Source organism: Pholcus phalangioides, unplaced genomic scaffold (assembly GCF_987345545.1).
Source record: "Pholcus phalangioides strain wild (caught in Gottingen) unplaced genomic scaffold, Ppha-v1.0 ptg000043l_1, whole genome shotgun sequence".
NCBI classification, from domain to species: domain Eukaryota; kingdom Metazoa; phylum Arthropoda; class Arachnida; order Araneae; family Pholcidae; genus Pholcus; species Pholcus phalangioides.
The window spans coordinates 3,910,641-3,929,992 of NW_028301629.1; the positions used below are offsets into that span (position 1 = coordinate 3,910,641).

Genomic DNA, 19,352 nt, shown 5'->3' on the forward strand with positions numbered 1-19,352 from the left:
TTTGTTAGTGTTAGTAGACATCCATGCCTGAACCGGGATTCCAACCCAGACCCGCACAGTGAGAAGCTAGTTCCCTAACCACTCGACTGCCAGGCGGCGAGCTGACAGTCGAGTGGTTAAAAATATATATTGCTAATATATTCAGCATATATTTAGCAATCCATAATTGCTAAATATATGCTGAAAAATCGCCAAATAAACGGCTACCATAAGTCGCAGTCGATTGAAATATACTATTTCAAGGAAAAACTAATGTTTAGAAAAATAAGAAATATCGAGATCTCTGCCAAGTCATCAAGATGCCCTGAAACCAGTCGCGATAGAGGATTTATAACCTGGTTGTAAATGAATTATTACGACCAATGTCAAAAGTCCCCTGCGACCCAGGTTAACAATTTAAAAACTTCTGCCCTACAATGTTTTGAAAGATTAGAATGAAGTAATCCGCATTATTAAAAGCTTCCTGCAGTTTTCAACCCGAAGATTTATTTTTAATTATTATTTATAATGTAAAACCCCTCTTAACGGCCACCCCCTCGTTTACGGCCAAATGATTCCCCCTTGTATAATAAAAGTACGCATTTCAAACCTCTGAAGAGTATATTCACATTTTTCCATTATCAATCCTATCACTAGGTTGATCATATTTCTCCACGAAAAATACGGGAAATCGAGATCGTGGACACGGGATATCAAGAAGTGCACCCCTCTTTTACGGGCGATTTTTTTTTTTTTGTCCCACCGGTATCCGCAAAGGAGAGGTTTTACTGAAATGGATTTATTAGTATTATATACAGTAATTGACTTGGTGTTGGCTATAATTCCTCGTAATCGGTGCACTTTTTCGTGGGTAAAATTTGCTCGACTCTTGTCCCAAAATAAAATTTCGACTTGATACCATAACAAACTAGCTTGAAGCGTCCTCTACTGGCGATTTATAACTTTTTACAGCAGAATCATTGAGCGTATTCTTTGAATAGTATATTTAAAATTTTGGAGATCGATCCGACCGTTGGTTATGCTAATTTCTCTGCTGAATACGCCAACGTATCTTTACACGCCTACCTTGCATACTATGTTTCTTCTCTAAATGGTACGCACATTACGGATTATTACTGTATTCCCATTGCCTGGGTCTTAATGCGTGATCTAGAATCCAAACCGAACTGTTTAACGGGAATTTGATTGACGCATAATCTATATTATGACGCATAATCTTCAAATATAATCCGAAACTATATCTGACTCAAGATGGGCAATTTCAAGTCGAATTAATGTCAGGGCGGGGGAATGACCATGATATATGTGTTACAAGAATTTCTCTTGAGTTATTTCGATGCTTTTCGTTTAGATAATCCTCCTTGAAATATGTAAATAGAGCACGTCTCGGGTTCTAAGTGACGTTTGCTCGAGTCCTTTCTTTATGGAATGTTTCCGCAATTTTGGTTTTACTTGTTCGTGGATTTTTGTTTTTTCCTCTTATTTTATTCGAATTTCCCTATCATTTGTCTGAAATATTTGTTGTTTTTTTTTGGAAATTCTTCAAAAATTTGACATATATGTAAAAAAATAATGTGAAAGCGGAAGGTTTTTAGAATTTTTTTCTTCTAGTACAGAATCCATGGAAATCCATAGATAACTATAAATAGTTGCGTGCGTCCATATATATATTTTGCTTGTTATTTTGGTGAGTGTAATTTCGAAGTTTGCTTCGGGGGGGTGGGGAAGACGAAAGAGCGATCTTTTATTTTTTTTAATGCCCTGTTTCCCATGCGTTCAGTTGGTTTCGGTTTCATTCCTGCGCACATGCGCGTTCACTTCACTCGTGGATAATCCCTTATTGTTTCTCTTGAAGAGTGGATTATTGTGTTATGTATGAAGTATGGCAAGAAATTACGCCCAATTGCGCAGAAGTATGATGTTTTTCCTAAAAATTGACGAGTATGATGCGACGTTTTACTGCCGATAATTTTCTTGTTTTTGTCTTATGGGGATGTTCCTAGTTTGAAGGGTTAACAACACGCGACAACTCGAATGCATGTACAGTAAAACCCATGAGATGCGGTCTTAATAGTTAATGCGTAACTTTATTAGTACGCATTAACTATTACTAATAATTTGTTTAATGCGTAACTTTTACTGCCAAATAATTTCCCCTTGCATGATAAATATGTGCATTTCAACTCCCTGATTAACGATCACTCCTCTTTTGCGGACGAATTCTTTTCCCCGCTGATGTCTGCAAAAAGAGAGATTTCACTGTATATTCATCTCGCATATTTGTCGAACATATACTTTTTTTTTATGAATACTTGCTTCAATTTCATGTGAATTTGACATTTCTTCTAGCTGAAATTGGCGACTTTGTCTTTGCCAATTTTGTGCAGCTGTAATTGACTTTACTGGCGTCTGACATTTTTTTTCCTTCCATAACCGACAACTTTATGTGCACTCGAGACGTTTTTGCGCAGAACCGAACTTATGAGGAAAAAGCCCTGAGAATGATGTGTGATTTTTCAGTGGTATATTTCAATTGTAAAGTTACAATTGAGGAAGTTCTCCTGGTAGGGTTTTAATGTTTACCACATCATGACTAACGTGAAGAAAATTTGACAGTCAAATGAAAATATTTTAAACGTGATATTAAAATTTACAGTCATTTTTACAATAATAAGTAACAGCAAAAAAAAAAAAAAAAACTAGTGATTATGGGTGAAAATTGAGAAACTTTTCGTGGTTAATGATAAAAATGTTAGTATAGATGGCGCTTCCATTGATATTGATAATACAAGTGTTGATTATTGCCAACTTGCTAAGCTATGAGAATTGTGTTCGGTGTGTGTGTGAAACGGTATGATTACGATATGGGGCAATGCATCAAAAGCTTCAAATTCAAGGGAGTTGCTGTAAGGTCACGTTGGAAAGTTAACCACACCCTCGTGTAATATATTTTTCCCGCCTCATTTTGTGTAATATTGCATCGTGTGAAAGTGAAGTGAGCTGCCCGTTTGACCTTAATGAGGGGACTTTGGATATGCAGTATATCGACGAGAAATTTTCACGTTTCTTCGTTTCGTGCCTAAATACATAATTCAACATGCCTATTAGCATTAATAGTATTTGGTAAATTAGTAGCGGGTCATTCCTATTGGCACATTAACGATTTATGCTGTTATGACGAATCTGAAGCATGAGTTGAGCCTTGATTCGGGTGGTCTTTAAATACTTGTTTGAGTCGCAGCACCATCTTCGGAAGAGCACCCCTGTGACAAAACGAACCAATGTTCGCTGTTAGTTCAAGAAGCTACTTGCATGGAGTTTGATTGGCGCGTCGAACAATGTCTTGAGAGTAAAAACATTGGGCATTCTTCAGATAGTGCCACATTGTTATGTTCTATAAAACAAATACAACGCCACAACAGGCAAAATGCCCAACGAGGTGGCTGAGAAACGTCGAGGGGATCAAGAATGATGTTAAGAGGGTGATAAATCACGAGACAAGCGTGCCAGCTGAGGTGTTAGCTCGTGATGATTCAGTTGACCGTTCGAATTTGTGGATTCGTGCTTGCCTTACGGATCAAAGCTGAACAGGTAACTGAAGTGGTGTGGACGTAGATCTAATGACCACAATGCAGAAGCCAGATGAGTCTGCTAAAAAAACACGAGAGGAACCGTTCCGGGTCCTAGTACTATCAATTGACCTTAAGTGTGTTACTGATCAATGTGGGTTTTGCATGTAATTGCATGGTTCCAGGTGACCTGGAAAGTCAGAGAGAATGTAAAATACAGTAAAATCTCTTTCTTTTGCTGGCACCGGTGCGACAAAAAAAATTCGTCCGTAAAAGAGGAGTGACCGTTAATCAGGGGTCTGAAAAACATTTTTATTATACATAGGGAAATTATTATTTGGCCGTAAGAGAGGGGTTGACCACATCTGAAGAGTGTCTGTTATGAGGGGTTTTACTGTACAGTAGAGTATCGATTATCTGAAACAATAGACGACCGGGGTTGTTCGGATAACCGATCATCCACCGAAAAAAAATTGTACCGCTTAGAAGCGGTTAACCGAGAGCGAATGGAACGCTTTCGGTTGATCGGTGTTCGGATAATCGTACTCTACTGTATTTGGCAGAAGTCAGGCAAAAGTTTTGTGAAGGGGCGAAAAAACTTACTTGAAAAACAAAAATTGAGCATTTATTTCTTCCAGAGTTTTGGTTCGGGAAATGATCTAGCTAATTTTGATTTTAAAGTTTCATACCTCTTACATGGGGGGGGGGGGGGCATCCACATCCTAGAACCAGGACCTCCCCTCTAGTAATTTTGTAGTGTAAAAAGAATTGATCCCCCTAAACCCCTACCCCCCTTCCTCGGGCTAGAACCAGAGGCAAATTTACAGGATGGCTAAGTAGGCTGTAACCAAGGTTGCCAATTCGGAGTGGCGGGAAATTTGAGAATTGATAGTTTAGAAAAATCAGAGTAGAAAGAGAGAAGAGCAACAAAACCACAAACCCTCCTCTGACTAGAAAGGGAGGGGATACATGTCAGTGAGCGACCAAAAGAGAATTCGAGCATGTGAGTGGCCAGAATTTGCAAGCCGGGAAATTACTAGAAGAGGAATCAGGTCAGTAAGTGACCACAAGAGGAACCTAGGGTATGTGCAAACATGTGAATGACCAAAAGAGTTAGTTACTTGATGATCCCGAGGGGCGTCAGAAATGTTTGGAAGTTTAGTCGGGTTGGAAGGTCGGGTGCTTGATCTTTATGTATGCAATTTTGATTTCTGAATCAATTCAGTCGGTGCTCGGACCATACTTTAAATTAACGTGGTTGCTCGAGCACCGACAGCACCCCCTGGCTCCGTTGCTAGTGGATGAATTCATCCAAATATTTCTGAAAATTACCGCAGGACTTGCGCATAGTGTCGAAGATCGCGAATCTGTATTCATAACTCGTTTTATTGATTGTTTCAGTTTTCGTCTTGGATTAACAATGACGTCATTTACGAGTCCGGCATCCAAGCTCCGTTGTTCCAAATCCCTACAGCTTCTTGTCTAATCACGTGGGCTATGGTCAAAAGCCTTCCTTCGGTTTATATACCTGGAATACGCATCTCTCTCCTTGTCTATTCGAGGAGACTGACATTGGAGAGAAAGAAAAATGGGGCCCCACCTTCGAAATTCCATTCGGATCTGTACAAAGGCTCGAAAACCAACAAGAAAGCTAGTCTGGGGCTAAGCGACCTGTGACCCCTTGGGTAGAAGGTACAGAAAGAAAACCTTCTTACCTATACAAACCTTAGCATGGGAAATAACCGCGGGGCACCAGCGGAAGGAGAAAGAAGAGAGTGATGACGACGTTTGGCGGGGGGGCCCCGTCCGTCGAGTGAAGAGGGGGGCCCCATTGACCGGATTCGCTATGTCATGATTCAGGTATTCGCCGTCTCACCCATCTTCAGTACCTTTCCTACCGTTTACGTAATAAGAGACTAATGTTACGCAGACGTAGAAGTCACGTGGTCGTTAGCTTTTTTTTTTTTTTTTTTCTTTTCGAGGTGACCTTTCCGCAGAAGTTATTCTGGCATGGAGTGTATGTACGTATTTAAAGGCGGACTAGTTTCAGGCATTAATGGCCGTCGGAAATCACGTGACCATCCATCCCGTTATAAGTAGGTGAATTTGGAAAACAGAAAAAGGTGCCATTAGATGGACGTGGAAGCCCGATTTCATGTGTGCATGTGCTAATGATTGCTTCGATGCCTGCGGTATTTTACTCGTAGCTTATCTCGTGGAATGAATACATGAATATATTAATTCGAATTTTTTCCCCATTTTGAGTTTGCCAATTTATGGGTATCTTTTTTTTTTTGGGGGGGTGGCTCTCAATCAAAACTCATACCAGAGTTTATATCAATAATTTCCGATTAAAAACAATACACGAATGTTGATCAATTAAATTCATTGAAAATTAGATACAGTGTATCCCGCTAAAAACGCTTTTTAAAAAAAACCCGTCATGGAAAAGACGTTGTAGGCGGAGAAAACGTTTCAAACGGGAAATGCCTAATGAGAATTAGTTGGAGTTGGGATTACGAAAACAAGTCGTACTAAGCGGGAACTTATAAACGTAATATAAACGGGATCGGCTGTAAACCCGTGGAAGACGAGGATTGCAATAATTCACTTTCAGTACAGCTGTCGAAATTATTTCTTACCCTATAAATATACTGATGGGTGTTAACGCTGAATTTTTTATAATACAGTAAAAAACTTGTCTTTAACGGAACCTGTAATAAGCGGAAAATTCAAGAGGGTCTTTAACGAAAAAAATCGTAAAATTTGTTGAAATCACGGGAGTGAAGTCCGTGATTTCAACTCCAAAATACCTATTGGAAAACATGGATTAAATGGAACCTGTCTCCTAACGCGGAAACGGAAAAGAAAATTGTACCCTTTAAAGCGGTGATAGTAATTTTTCTAGGAACAGTTCGCAAAGTGTACGTCGTGGCTCGTGGGAGCGTCGCCGCGAGCTAGCGATGTTAATGTGTGCCTTTTTGGTGCTTCGAGGTGGTTCTTTGTTAGACCATTCAAGAGGGCCGCGGGCGAGAAAAGTTTGAGAACCACTGTCACAGTTACTCGTTTCGTTGTTATAATTCTGGTTTCCAACCTTTTTTGAGCCAAGGGAGCCCTTTTTAGAATAAGATTCGATATCGGGGGCCCCCCTTAGGCCTCTTCATTCAATAAATTAAACCTTCCATTTTTATATTTTCCGCAGTGTCCGGAAAATTCACCGACAACAATTCACCGCCAGAAAGATTCACCGAATGGAAAGTTCATCGACATCAGTTACACATGAGTCAATGAATGATCGAGTGAGCAAGTGAGTGAATGAATAAGTGATACCGGCCTGTCACTAGAGCTAGCTCGCCCTCGCTCACTCACCCACCAGGTCAGGTAACTCAGTCAATCACCAAGTAGCTCATTCCATCGCTTCCTCTGTCGCTCACTCACTCACTAGATTGCTCATTATATGAACAGGTCACTCACAATGTCGCTCGCTACGTTTCTCGATCATTCTCTCAGTAGGCCAGTCACTCATTTGATCTCTAGGTGGCTCATTTACTCTCTGGATCACTAGGTCCCTAACTTACTCACTAGATCGTTCACTTACTTCCTAGGTCACTCACTAGGTCGCTCACTTTGTCATTCTCTCACTGGGTCACTCATTCTATAATTAACTCACTGGGTTGCTCACTATGTTATACACTCAATCAGTTGGTCACTCACTCGCTCCGCTCACTAACTAGGTCACTCAGTCTGTTGCTCCCTGATTTGGTCGCTCATTCTATCAAAGACGAAACCAGGTCACTCGCTCACTCACAAACTACTATCATTTACTGACTCGGTCATTCCTTGTTCACTAACTTGTGTCGAACTGTTCTCAGTGAAATTTTCGTCTTTGATGGTCGGTGAATTTTCCTAGCGGTGAATCGTTGTCGGTGAATTTTCCGATAGAGGAAAAAACTACCCTTTTCAGTTGCCCCGCGGAGCAAATAGTGGGAACCTTTGTTCTAGTTTTTCTTGGTTCTGTATCTTCTCCATACACGTGAGTGCCCTGGGTTTATCGGAGAGATTTTGTAGTTACAGTCAAACTTCGTTAATGAGTCACTATTGGGAGAGCAAAAATATGACTTAGTAAGCGGAGTGACTCGTTAAACGAGTAAGCCATAGCTGTGCCAATTCCTGTCTGAGGACAATTGGGAACTTCCAAAAAGTGACCTGTTAAGCGGAGTGACGTGTTAACCGGGTGACGCACTAACGAGGTTTGACTGTACATGGGTTTTTTCCCTTTCAGAAGTTATGTCGGCATTTTTCGGAATCGGAGCCCCATTATGTGTCCAACATAGTGAGTCGACAATATCAGGGAATACGAGTCGAATCGATGCAATCGACTGATAGTCAATGATGGAGGTGGGAGAAACAAAATGACTCAAGGTATTGAGTCATAACCGGTATGAAAACGCATTCCCCTAATTGTCTCATTCTTAATTATTTTTTGTTTACCGTCTCAAGAAAAATCAGACCTTGACACGTATCAGCAATATTGGTTCCCTCGTATCTTATTATCTGTATCCCCTGCAGCTAAAAGGAATATTATTCGATATTTTCGTATCGAAAAATAGAAAGAATAATGCTCTAAATAATGATAATGACTGGTAGGATATCTCGTACGTATTAGATACAATCACCTGCTGGCAAATGACTCATTGTTCAACTAGTCCAATAACTCGGAACTCATTCCATAGTTCTTTAGGAGTTTTTTTTTTCAATTAGCCATGAAATGTATTTAAATGAGGGGTTGTCATTGAAGTTTGTGTTGGCCTGCCATTCGTGTCTTCACCCTTCTCATGGGTCATTTTAAGCATACGAGTGCTAGTGGGTTAGTACCTGCAAATCGTATATGTTACGGTCAAAGCCTGAAATCGGCCAGTTGAACCGGCCAATGTCCGAAATTCGGGCTTTGGTCAACCAGTTCGTGAAGTGGCTAGAGATCTCTGAATAAAGAAAACTCATGATTCAAGGTCATCGCCAACTTGGCGGTTTTTTGTAATAATTATGGCCACAGTTGTGGCAACCCTAACGACCAAAGAAATCAGAATATCGATATCTCGTGTAGCTTTCCTTGTCCTCCATCCTATTGCCCCCCCCCCCCAGGGGCGTAGCCAGAAATTTCGTTCGGGGGGGGGGGACCAAAGTGACAGAACAATGAATTTGGCCATCTTTTTCCTTTTTTTCGGTCATTTTCTCACATTTCGGGGGGGGGGGGAACCAGACCCCCAAGTCCCCCCCCCCCCCCGCCAGCTACGCCCTTGTATTGCATGTAGAAGAGAAATATGTTCTGACAAGGACTGAGCTGAAACCTCAAGGACATCAGTAGATGTCATAAGCAGTCTGTATGAATTTTAGCTTCGATGGGAAGTCTTTGTGATCGGAAATTTAAGCTGTGTTGTCAACAATTAATAATTGTTTGAGGCAAAAATGTTATCTATAAATACTTTTTTTGTGCACACGTGCATAATATGTAGGTGAATACACCTCTTCCAATCGCTTTGGAAATTTGCATAGCTTTCAAGTGATTTGAATATTTTTTTACTGTGTAAATTTGAATAAACCGCTTAAGTCCTTTTTTAAGAACTTTCACCGTAGGGACTTGAATGCGATCATATTATGTTCTTGTGACGCTTTTATTAGTGTCTTTTTGTTCTGAAAGTGTTTTTAGAAGCCAACGCGTGTTTGTAGTGATATGTATTTTGAGCACGCTCCTTCTTATAAGCGGATAATCCGACATAGTCTTGAGATGCCCGTTAATGCGGCTGTTGTTCAGTTTTGTCGTTTTCACGTTTATTGTTTTTTTTTTAAATATATATATGTGTACCGTGCCGATGACCTCCGTTTAGTACGACAATTCGTACGCTCTATCGAGTTTCCTCGTGCTTTTCCTTGTTGTCTGTATCGTCTTAAGTGGCTTATAGTTAATGAATCTTTTGTCTTCGCGGAGATCTTTTTCCGCTATTTGTTGTTACGGATGGATATGACTCGGTGGCTATAAAGTGGATAATAATCGAATCGATTCGGGATACATTTCAAGTGCTGAAGGTCAATGAATGGCCTGTCGCGTGTGCGTATTGATCTCGATTATCCTCGGATTGTCTATTGTCTTTGTAATTGACGGATACTCTCTTAATATGGTTGTGTTATAACTCTATACGAATTGATGCAACTAAGATCAGATAAGGTAATTATCATTCCTCCTGTTCTTTTTTTTTTTTGTTCTTTTAAAGTAGCTCGATGAATTCGACGAGGAAAGTAGCAACGTGTCTAATGGTTGTCATCATTCCATACGCTTGTGAGATAACGAGATAATTGTTAATAGTTGACCTTCGTCGCCGGATTTAATCGGGATTAAATGATGTGCGCGTATTATCCATATTGCTCCCTATAAGATGATTGACCTTCGACGTACATGACGTGCATATTTATGACTTTGAACGGGGATGATAACAGGTGTAAATGCTTCATTTGGAAGATGCTGGAAAACGGCATAATCAGGCCGTCGTGGAGTCCTTGGGCATTTTCCGTTGCCGCTTCTGTTTTGGCTATCGTTGCTTTTAATATCTTGAGGACTTGAACGTAGGTGTTTACCAAGGTATGGGCAGGAAGTAGTCCATGATAAATTGACAATGGACTGTATTTCACATCACCATCTGATGTGACGAATGTGTTTTTTCTTGTTTAGCTGATATTAGTTTGTGTTATTTTCCCAGATAGGTATCTCTCAACTGGAAGTCCACGGCCCGGTTGATTTCTTTTCGTAAATGGAAGGTAAAGTCTTGCACACGACTTATTGGAAATAAATAAGGAAAAATGAAACTGGTCAAATCATTCACAGCCCTGTTTGACTGATGACGGGGACCACAGCGGTAAAGAAATACTGCCCTAGGTTCAGTGATTCAAGCCACATAGAATAGTTATGCCTCACTGCGGCTTCCTTGACAAAGGTTAGCGACACCCACTTTGAGAACCACTGGTTTAACAGATATACTGTATTGAGAGCACTTTTTTTTTTCTTCATGAGGGTGCCGCGGATAACGCAGTGATGCTCAAAGTATGAGTCGCGGCTCTTAGGGGCGTTGCAACAAGCAAACGCTTCTAGTATTGTCTTTAAGTTTAGTTTCAAGCCCTCTTTTTTTCAGTAAGCATGCCTAGATGTATATATGTGTGTCGGTAAAGCGTGCTGGTATATATTTTTCAATACCATCATGGAATAAATGGTAATAAGGACCACTGCTGGGAAAAGTCTAAGAATCACTGGCCTAATCATTAGACCTAGGGCAGCCATCTTCAACCTGTTGCCAGCGAGCACTCCCGAAGCACAAGGGCCCTTATCTGATTTCGTACTCGCAAGAATTTCATAAACGCTTCAATTAAACACTCTGTAAAAATTTTCAGGCATGCGAGTGTCAAAGTTGCCGTAAAGGTGCTCTTTGTTTCATGATGGGCATATAGGCAATGCTCGCGACTCGAGAAAGATTGAAGACTACTGGCCACACCTTAGAGTTCAGCGAGTTTTCCTCGTGCCTGATTCTATGCAGGGCCGTCTCAACATCATGAGCCCCCGGGCAAAATGATGTTATGGGAACTGTGGGTCTAGAAGCCTTGAATTTGGCTTGCATTCAGTAAGGCTTAACATAGATGTTGGCACTTATAGCTCGTTATCACGTAACTTTTTTTTTATAATGTTTGTAATATTTGATACACCAGAAAAGCCTAGAATACGCGACAATGAGCCCAGATTTAAAATGGTCATTTTTTAAAAAGAAGGCCTGAAGCAATTTCTTCTATTTCTATTGTGTCGATCACTTTTCTCTTTAAAAGCGGATCTCGTGTGCATAATATAGGCCTCTAGTTCATACTCGTGTCATGACGTATGACACACGCATACGTACTGGGCGGCCTTTTACTCGGAAAGGCCATTTGACCAAGAGAACAAAATTCTCATTATCGAGTAGTAGGTTACTGGTTGTGTCGAAGTCCATACATACAATATCCGTCGTCCTCGGCCTTGGACGCACACAGTGGAGTAGTAATGGTTGTAATAATACAATGGGGCAACAACTTTCCATACGCAACAAAATGACGCCTCCTCTAAAGAAAATATTTTCACGGTCACGACCTTTATTTTTTTCTTTTATGGCTCTTGGAACTCGTAACCTGTAAAATAGAAGGCAAAATTCGCCCAAGTTCGTGGGAGACCCTTGGTTTTTTCCCCGCCTTCTTCATGGTTACGAACTTGGAGGCCCCCAACATGATGTCTCGGTATGATCTCTATTGTCTTATGGAAATTAGTTTCGGAACAACATCCGCCCGCTAAAATAATAGCTGCATTATTCCTTTTTTTCCTTGAGAAAAATTCCGATGGATATCGGAGCATTGCTCTCAGTGGGTAATATTACATTATGAATGATGGAAAAGTCGTCTACTACTTTTTTTTTTTTACGAGCCGTGAGAGCACCGCTTCTGACAACGCGAAGATATGTTCCGATTGAGACCTGCATAATGTAATACCCTGAATGCGATTGACATTCCGGCCATGAACGGTAAATTAGGTGAAAGTGTCGAGTTTTCTCGAGTGCTCGTGAGCAGCAGCGGGTTCAAAATGCCTGGCTTGAAGCGAGAGGTACTCAGAAAGTTGGCCGAGGTTGGATCTATGCAACCTTTTGGTAGGATCACACTCGTGTCAAGCCTGGCCAAATACGTTCCGAGATTGGTCATGAGCGAGTAGTGTGGCCGCTCCATCTTTGGCAATTATAGTCAAATTCTGGAAGGTATTGGAAGGCTTGTCGAAGAAAACGACTAGGACCTTTCCCAGCCTCTAGCCCAAATCAAAGGAACGGTTCCTTTTCACGATCTTCCAAACAGTCTGGTCGCACATTAGTTGAAGAACGCCAACAGCCGCAACACGCATTGGCGTGAAAAATTGTTCTGGAGGCAAATATTCGCGAAGGAACATTGAGCCAAGCTGGGCCAATGTGTGGCTGGTACTTCATTGCATCAAACCACGGCCCGCACTCGTGTCTAGCCCGGCCCAATAATCATTCGCAAATATTTGCTTTCAATGTTCGCCTTTCTTCAAAAAACCAGCATCTTCTCAAGAGTAAAACTTAGTTCGATTGTGGTTTATATATATATCTTTCGGTTATAATTACAAAAAGTTCTGCGCGTTGTACTAATGTTAGTTTACCGCACACAAATGTCAACTGTTAAGATTTTTAAGCAAACTTGGCAATTCAACTGATATTATTGTTCGAAAAATATTTTTCAATATCATAAGATATTGACTTTTTCTATGCTGAGTAGTACTAATCAGAATCCGGTCATCTCAGTTTCAGTCGAAGAATCACAATCGTTGTATTTTTTATTTGATAGCTGACACCAGTAGTTCTAGTTCAGTGATGTTTCTTACACATAATATATATTCAGGATGATTTCCCCGATGAATTTCCCGTTGTCGCATTTTTACTGGTAAACCGTGTATTCTAGAGGTATACTTCCAACTAAAAAAAAAAGTATCCAAATAACGTGAAGAACTCTGATACGCCATTCATGTAGCAAGAGACTGTATAGTTGCCGAAATAAAATAAAAAAAATAACTCTTTATACGAGCACCCTGTCTGTCACGAGGCCAACAGAAGGGACGCTATCTCGTTAAAACTCAAAATAAAGAACAGCTTTGCGAGTACAAGTAACAAGAAAGCTTTCTTCTTTGAAAGCTCTCCGGATTGCGGTATTTTTAAGGATTCCGTGGCGTTTGATCGACCCCGCAAAAAACGGGGGAAACCCATGCTTTAGGTCACGCTTTTGGACCGCTCTAGGCCTGATCCGTCGCTCTCTAGTTCAATCTATTCGTCATTCACTGACCCCACTGCCTTGCTTTCTAGGTCTCTTTTGATCATTTATTCCTCGATCTCTAGGTCTCTTTTTGACCATGTCCGCCTGATTTCTCGCCCTTTAGGTCACTCATTTGGTTATTCCTACACTGTTTCGGTCGACCACATGCTTACAACTTCCCCGGTCACATTTTTTGGTCACTCATATGCTTGCAAACTCTTTGGGTCATTCTTTTGGTTTTCCACCACTCACCTGGTATCTTGTTGTCTAGATCACTTTTTTGTTCACTAGCATGCAGAGGCACCGACGTGAAGGGAAAGAAAAAACATCGAGGAGGGGCTGCAAGTTGCCAATCGTTCCGTATAGACGGGACTCTTATGCATATTTTACGTTGGTTCCTCAGATTTCTTGTAAGTCAAGATTCTAATTAATTCGATCCACCACCGCATCCTTATTCAAACACGATTCCCGAACGTGCCGCTCGTTAATAAACAAAAGCTGCTGTAACGAGAATTAATAGTCTTTCATTTCTTTTTTCATAACAACCTGGTGACGATGAGGAAATCTAGGGCGGATAATACACGAGCACCGTATATAGTTGTAGTTGTACAATTATCTCTATAATAATATCAGGCTCGTGAGTTCCTCAATTATTACCGAACAATCGTTTCCTGGATCGTCAACACACACATAATACTGTTGGATTATATAATAATTTCCTGCACCAACGGAAAATAACCGATTCCCCCAGCCTTTGTTGTGGTCCATAAGCGGTGGTGCCGCAAGGTTAAGTGATTCGTGTGTGAAAATCGATTCAATGTGTGTGTGTGTATTATACTATCGCTTATCATCGTTTTTTTTCCCAACGGACTGACCAACTATGAATGGGTTTATTTTCCTTTGTTTTGTTTTTTTGACCGTTATATTTGTGTGTGTTTTTCCTTTCTCCTGTGTTTTAGACGATGTCTGCGATGTCCTTTTGAAACGTGTGGACGGCCTTGATGTTTCAATCGTCTAAGTGTTTTTGTTCCTTATTATTATTTTTTTTTAAAGCCTGTAGTGTTTGTTTGTATCGAGGTAAGGTTGTGAATTCAAAACATCGTGTTAACTTCGCTGCGCGTTTGTAATTCGTCCTTGCCCCTGAGTTTTGGATGAAATAGAAAAGGCTTCAATGTGTTATGTTAATAGGCTTTGTGTATGAATGTTAGTGCGCAGTAGAAAAATTTTAGCATTTTTGGACTTGTTTTTTAACGACTATTTGAATTTCTCACGATTATTGGTGTATTGATTCATCGATAAATTTTGGTGTTAAAATTTAATTTTTATTATTTGAACCAGTGGGTTTCAGTTCGAGGCTGATCGATCTCCTTGTTGAAATGTCTAGCCAGAGAGATAGAGCAAGCATGCGCTAGGTCTGACCACCTGCTTATATCTCTTCGTTGAGATGGAGCGGCGGGCCATGTTGTGGTTAGGAGAAGGTATAGAGAGCAACGCACCTTAAACGGTACAAGATCCGATCATAACACTTCACTTTCGATTTGAAATATAGATGGCAACACTGAAAATTCGCAAAACACTGGGTGTCACTCGGGCTGTAGGTACACATAGGGTTACCAGGTTCGAAAACTGAGAAAGGAGGATGCCTGCGCGCTCACCCTTAGTGACGTCACTTATCCGAACTTCCGCAATAGATGGCGTCACTATTCAGACCAATAAAAAACCGGCCACAACAATAATTTTTCCCAACTCTAAAACAAAATCACTAAAAAAAACAAACAGAAACAGAAAAAATTCAGGGAATTTCTACGGCTATTGGCGAATGCGTGTGGGAAAAGAGAAAAATAATTCTTTAAACCTGAAAAGCAGTACAAAAGGACGAATTTTCCGAAACGTAGGAGGATGCTTAAAATGACATCAAAAAGGAGGACGGTTGGTAACCCTAGATACACATGAACATTTCTGGCACAGCTCAATCGGTAGTGAATTCCCCATGGCAGTAAACGAAGTTGTGCTCGGTTTGAAAGAAAAAGTTTCAGTTCGAGTACCCTTTCCACGGTTTGTGCATTTACCATAATGTTGCCATTATGAGCTACAAAAATTATTTATGGCAGTTTTTCGTTGCTTTTGCTGTTTTTGTAGCGTTTTCCTAGAATGAAAGCTCATCACATTTCTCAACCTTTCTTAATCCAAAAACCAGTAAAATGCATGAAATAATTTCAACGGACCTCTAAATTCTCTCACTATTTGAATTTGAACGTAAATCGCATAAAATTCTTGACGTATAAATACAGGAATGTTATTTTACGTACCGTTCCTGTCATCCGTTCCGACTTTTTTACACAATACATTTGTTGTTTTTAAACGAAGGTTATTTGAATTTGCAATCTTTATAAAATCGTAAATGAAAACAATTTCTAACACTTGTCAATTATATTACGACAATTAAGGCTATAAGTATTCATCTCACATATTTGTCATGTTCAATGTTTTTCTCTTTGAACTACACTTTAATTGACTGCAAGAGAGAGAGAGAGAGAGATATCTGGTATCCCTTTATTTCCTGTCTATTACTAATTTTTCAGAAATTTCGGCCTACCACCTATAGAACAAGGCCTCCGCACGAAACTCGTCACGTCACTGAAAAAGGCCATTCCACCTATTGCCATTGGATACAACAGGTCGACGCATGCGATATCTTTACCCCTTTTTTGCAGTATATCCAATGGCAATAGGAGAAATGGCTTTCATTAACGTCACAAGCTTCGTGCGGAGGCCTTGTTTTATAGGTGGCGTTGTCTTGCCTCGGCTGACAGTATCTTGTTGCGGTCCTGCTCGTAGCGACCCCCTAAGTACTACTACGACGGAACTTAATTTGGAAGACGCTGATCTCGATAGGCAGTTTCTACTGAACCAGCATCTGAATTCCCAATGTCTACAACAATATTTAATGCGAAAACTCCGTGGATAACCAGGCTTTGTCCAATCCAGGTGCTATCTATTAGACACAAGGGTTCAACGTAGGTCATACTGAGGGGGAACAGGGTGTTGTTATTCCTTAATAACCATCCCTGGACCAATCAGGTGAGAGGAATCCGTGGGGGGTTCGTGGGACCATTCGGTTCAGGTTACACTACAATTCTTACTTTTCTTCTTCAATCGAAAGAAAACATTCTCCGAAATCGCATTCTTTTCTTATACATGTAATCGCCACTATGTGCCTCGATTTTTCTTTGAGGTGGCGGCCATTTGCGGCTTTTTTATCCTAGGCCGTATATATATATATGGCTTCGTATGATGATGATGGTAAATAAAAAAAAATGAAGCATCAGACCGTGAAAAGTCCTTGGATTTAAGTGAAAAAAAAAACAATTTGTGACTAAAGGATATAACATAAAGAAATGCATCTTTTCTTCAAGGTCGTAGAATGCACTGAGTTATCGGTGCTACACATGAATGGCGAGAAGATGGCCGCTTTTATTTTAATGGATTTCGAATTGCGTGTCGTTTTATCTATTTTTTTCTCTGTGTTGAAATTTATACGCGACTGTGTTTAGATGTCGTCGATCTGACAGTTGCGTAGTGATTGAGATTAATCACTTCTGCATCCCTCCACGATGTTGGACATGATCATATAGGATTCGAGTACGCACCGGAATGTAACGTGTCCGTGCTTGTTTAATCCCTTAACTAGCCATGTTATTTGAATAATTCTAATGATGATTATTATTACCTTATTATTCTTTTTAGTAATCGCCTTTGTGAATTGAAAGCGTGGGTGTTTTTTTGGTTTTTTTTTCGGAATATTTGTTTATTCCGTGATATGCACAGCAGGAAGTTTCATGTGTTGGCGGGAATGTGGCGTAATCATGACATCATAATCGTCGTCATTTCTGAGCTTGTGTTTGTTTCACTTTCATGGCCGAATGTTTCCGCGTCGGCAATAAAACCGCAGATTTGTTTTTTTCCTCCTCTTATTTAATATTTCGATGACGTTTGAGACCATTCCTAGGAAAGGCTACATTTCCGTCGGGCCTGGGAGGAACAAGAAATTATTGATATTGACGTGAAAATCGAAATTTTTTGGCATTTTACAGTGTTTTTGGATATTATCCTAATCCCAGCCGATTCGTTAAATGACTGGCCAGTTCTAATATTAGCAACGTTATGTCGCCAAAGCCCGGAATTTCTACTTCCGACAAATTTTTATTCGAAAATTCTCAGACTGGTCATTGACTGGGAATTCAACTGGTCAAAACTCGAAGTTGTAAATTCTCGAATGTTTTGAGGATTTGACTGTGTGGCATATGGCTCTAAAGCAAAGCTGGACAAATCTCAGGCCACCATGGCGACTAAAAAATTGGTATTGACTCCTGAAATTTGACCATTCGGTGGTGGATCGAATGCGGTCATGTCTGAAATCGGATCTTTTGCGGTAATTTTATGTTTATTTAAAAATTAAGAGTCGACAGGCGGGAGGGAAATAAACGCGCATGTCTGCGAATTATAAAAAGAAGTCATAGGTAACACTACTTCATCATAATTCCAAGAAAAAAAAGTTATATTCAGGTTACAGCGTTACGGCAGAAATCGCTAACCTAGTTTTAAAATGCCGTATTTTTTTTCTAATTAAGTAGTCTTTCTTCCGATTTTCAGCAGGTGCAAACCAAGGGGTATAAAAAAAGTGTTTTGTTGAGAAATTGACTTATCAAAATAGCTAGGCTTGTCAATCTTAAGAGCATTTCAAGGAGGCGAGATATCTCGTCAATGCCGCTAAAAAGGGTTAAAAAAAAGTTAAATTCTTAGAGGACGGAGGGGGTGGGGAACCTATAACTTCCTAGTATTAGAAGAAGATTGCCATGTTTCTCGAGAGGCCAACAAAAAAAATTTACATGATACCAAGTGCAATATTCGCTGAGATATTTGAATTCAAAAAATAAGAGAATAAAGGGACAAGAACAGCGTGAACTAACGAACAACGCTTCTTTCTCCCTCATTTATGCGTTCTCTTCCCCCCCCACCCTATTTCTTAACTTTTGAATTCAAATATCTCGGTGAATATTGTGTTTAGAAACATGGGAAATTTTTTGTTGGCCTCAAGACAGCTTTCTAATTAGAAGTGACACTACAGGGGACCATATAGAAATTTAAATTTTATATATATATACAAAAAAGAATTATTTTAAGAAAAATGAAAAAAAATTGAATTTTTTATGAGTGTGAAATAGAACCTATGCAGTGGGTCGTCATCGGAGGAACCCCATGCATGGTTCGAAAAGAGTAGGCGTTTCTGAAGGGTGGCTATGCCTAAATGCATTAAAAATGCCAACCCTTGTCCCCCGACGCCTGCCTTCTCAAACACATGTTGGACGAAAAAATGTTAAAAAAATACAATATTTGAAAAAATATATACAGAGCTTCAGATTTTAAGCTCAAAGAAGCATCAGAAAAATATATACAAAGTTACAGGAATATAATTGTCATTCAAAAGATACTTCTTCCACTACCTCCTCATTCTTTATCTTCATTTCTCTTGTATTTTTATTCTACTATATTTATTTGTTTTATTTTTATGGCATTTAAAGGGGATGGGTGACATCATTTGAAACATTTTTTCTGACTGAAAGTTGTTTTTAAAATCAACGTTTCAGGTAATAGCCATCGGACAGCGATAAGAGTGGGACACCCTGTATATATATAATTTACATTGAAGAGGTGAACGTGTTAATGAGAACGTTAAGAAAAAAATCAGAATGAAAAAAATAATTTTAGGCTCTCTGTTTGACTTGGTGGGCCCGAGCCCAATATGGAACACCTGTTTCACAGACGCCGCTGTTCATGGCTCCCACAACGAGGAGGGCGACACCCTATGAAATCCGAGAATTTCGACATTATTTACTTAAAAAAATT

General features: G+C 40.0%; 1 protein-coding gene across 1 annotated transcript in view; it reads left to right on the forward strand.

Annotated features, from left to right (window-relative positions):
- LOC149063807 (serine/threonine-protein kinase PLK1-like) overlaps positions 1 to 19,352 on the forward strand; it is a 131,096-nt gene that overhangs the window by 71,112 nt on the left and 40,632 nt on the right. The window lies entirely within an intron of this gene.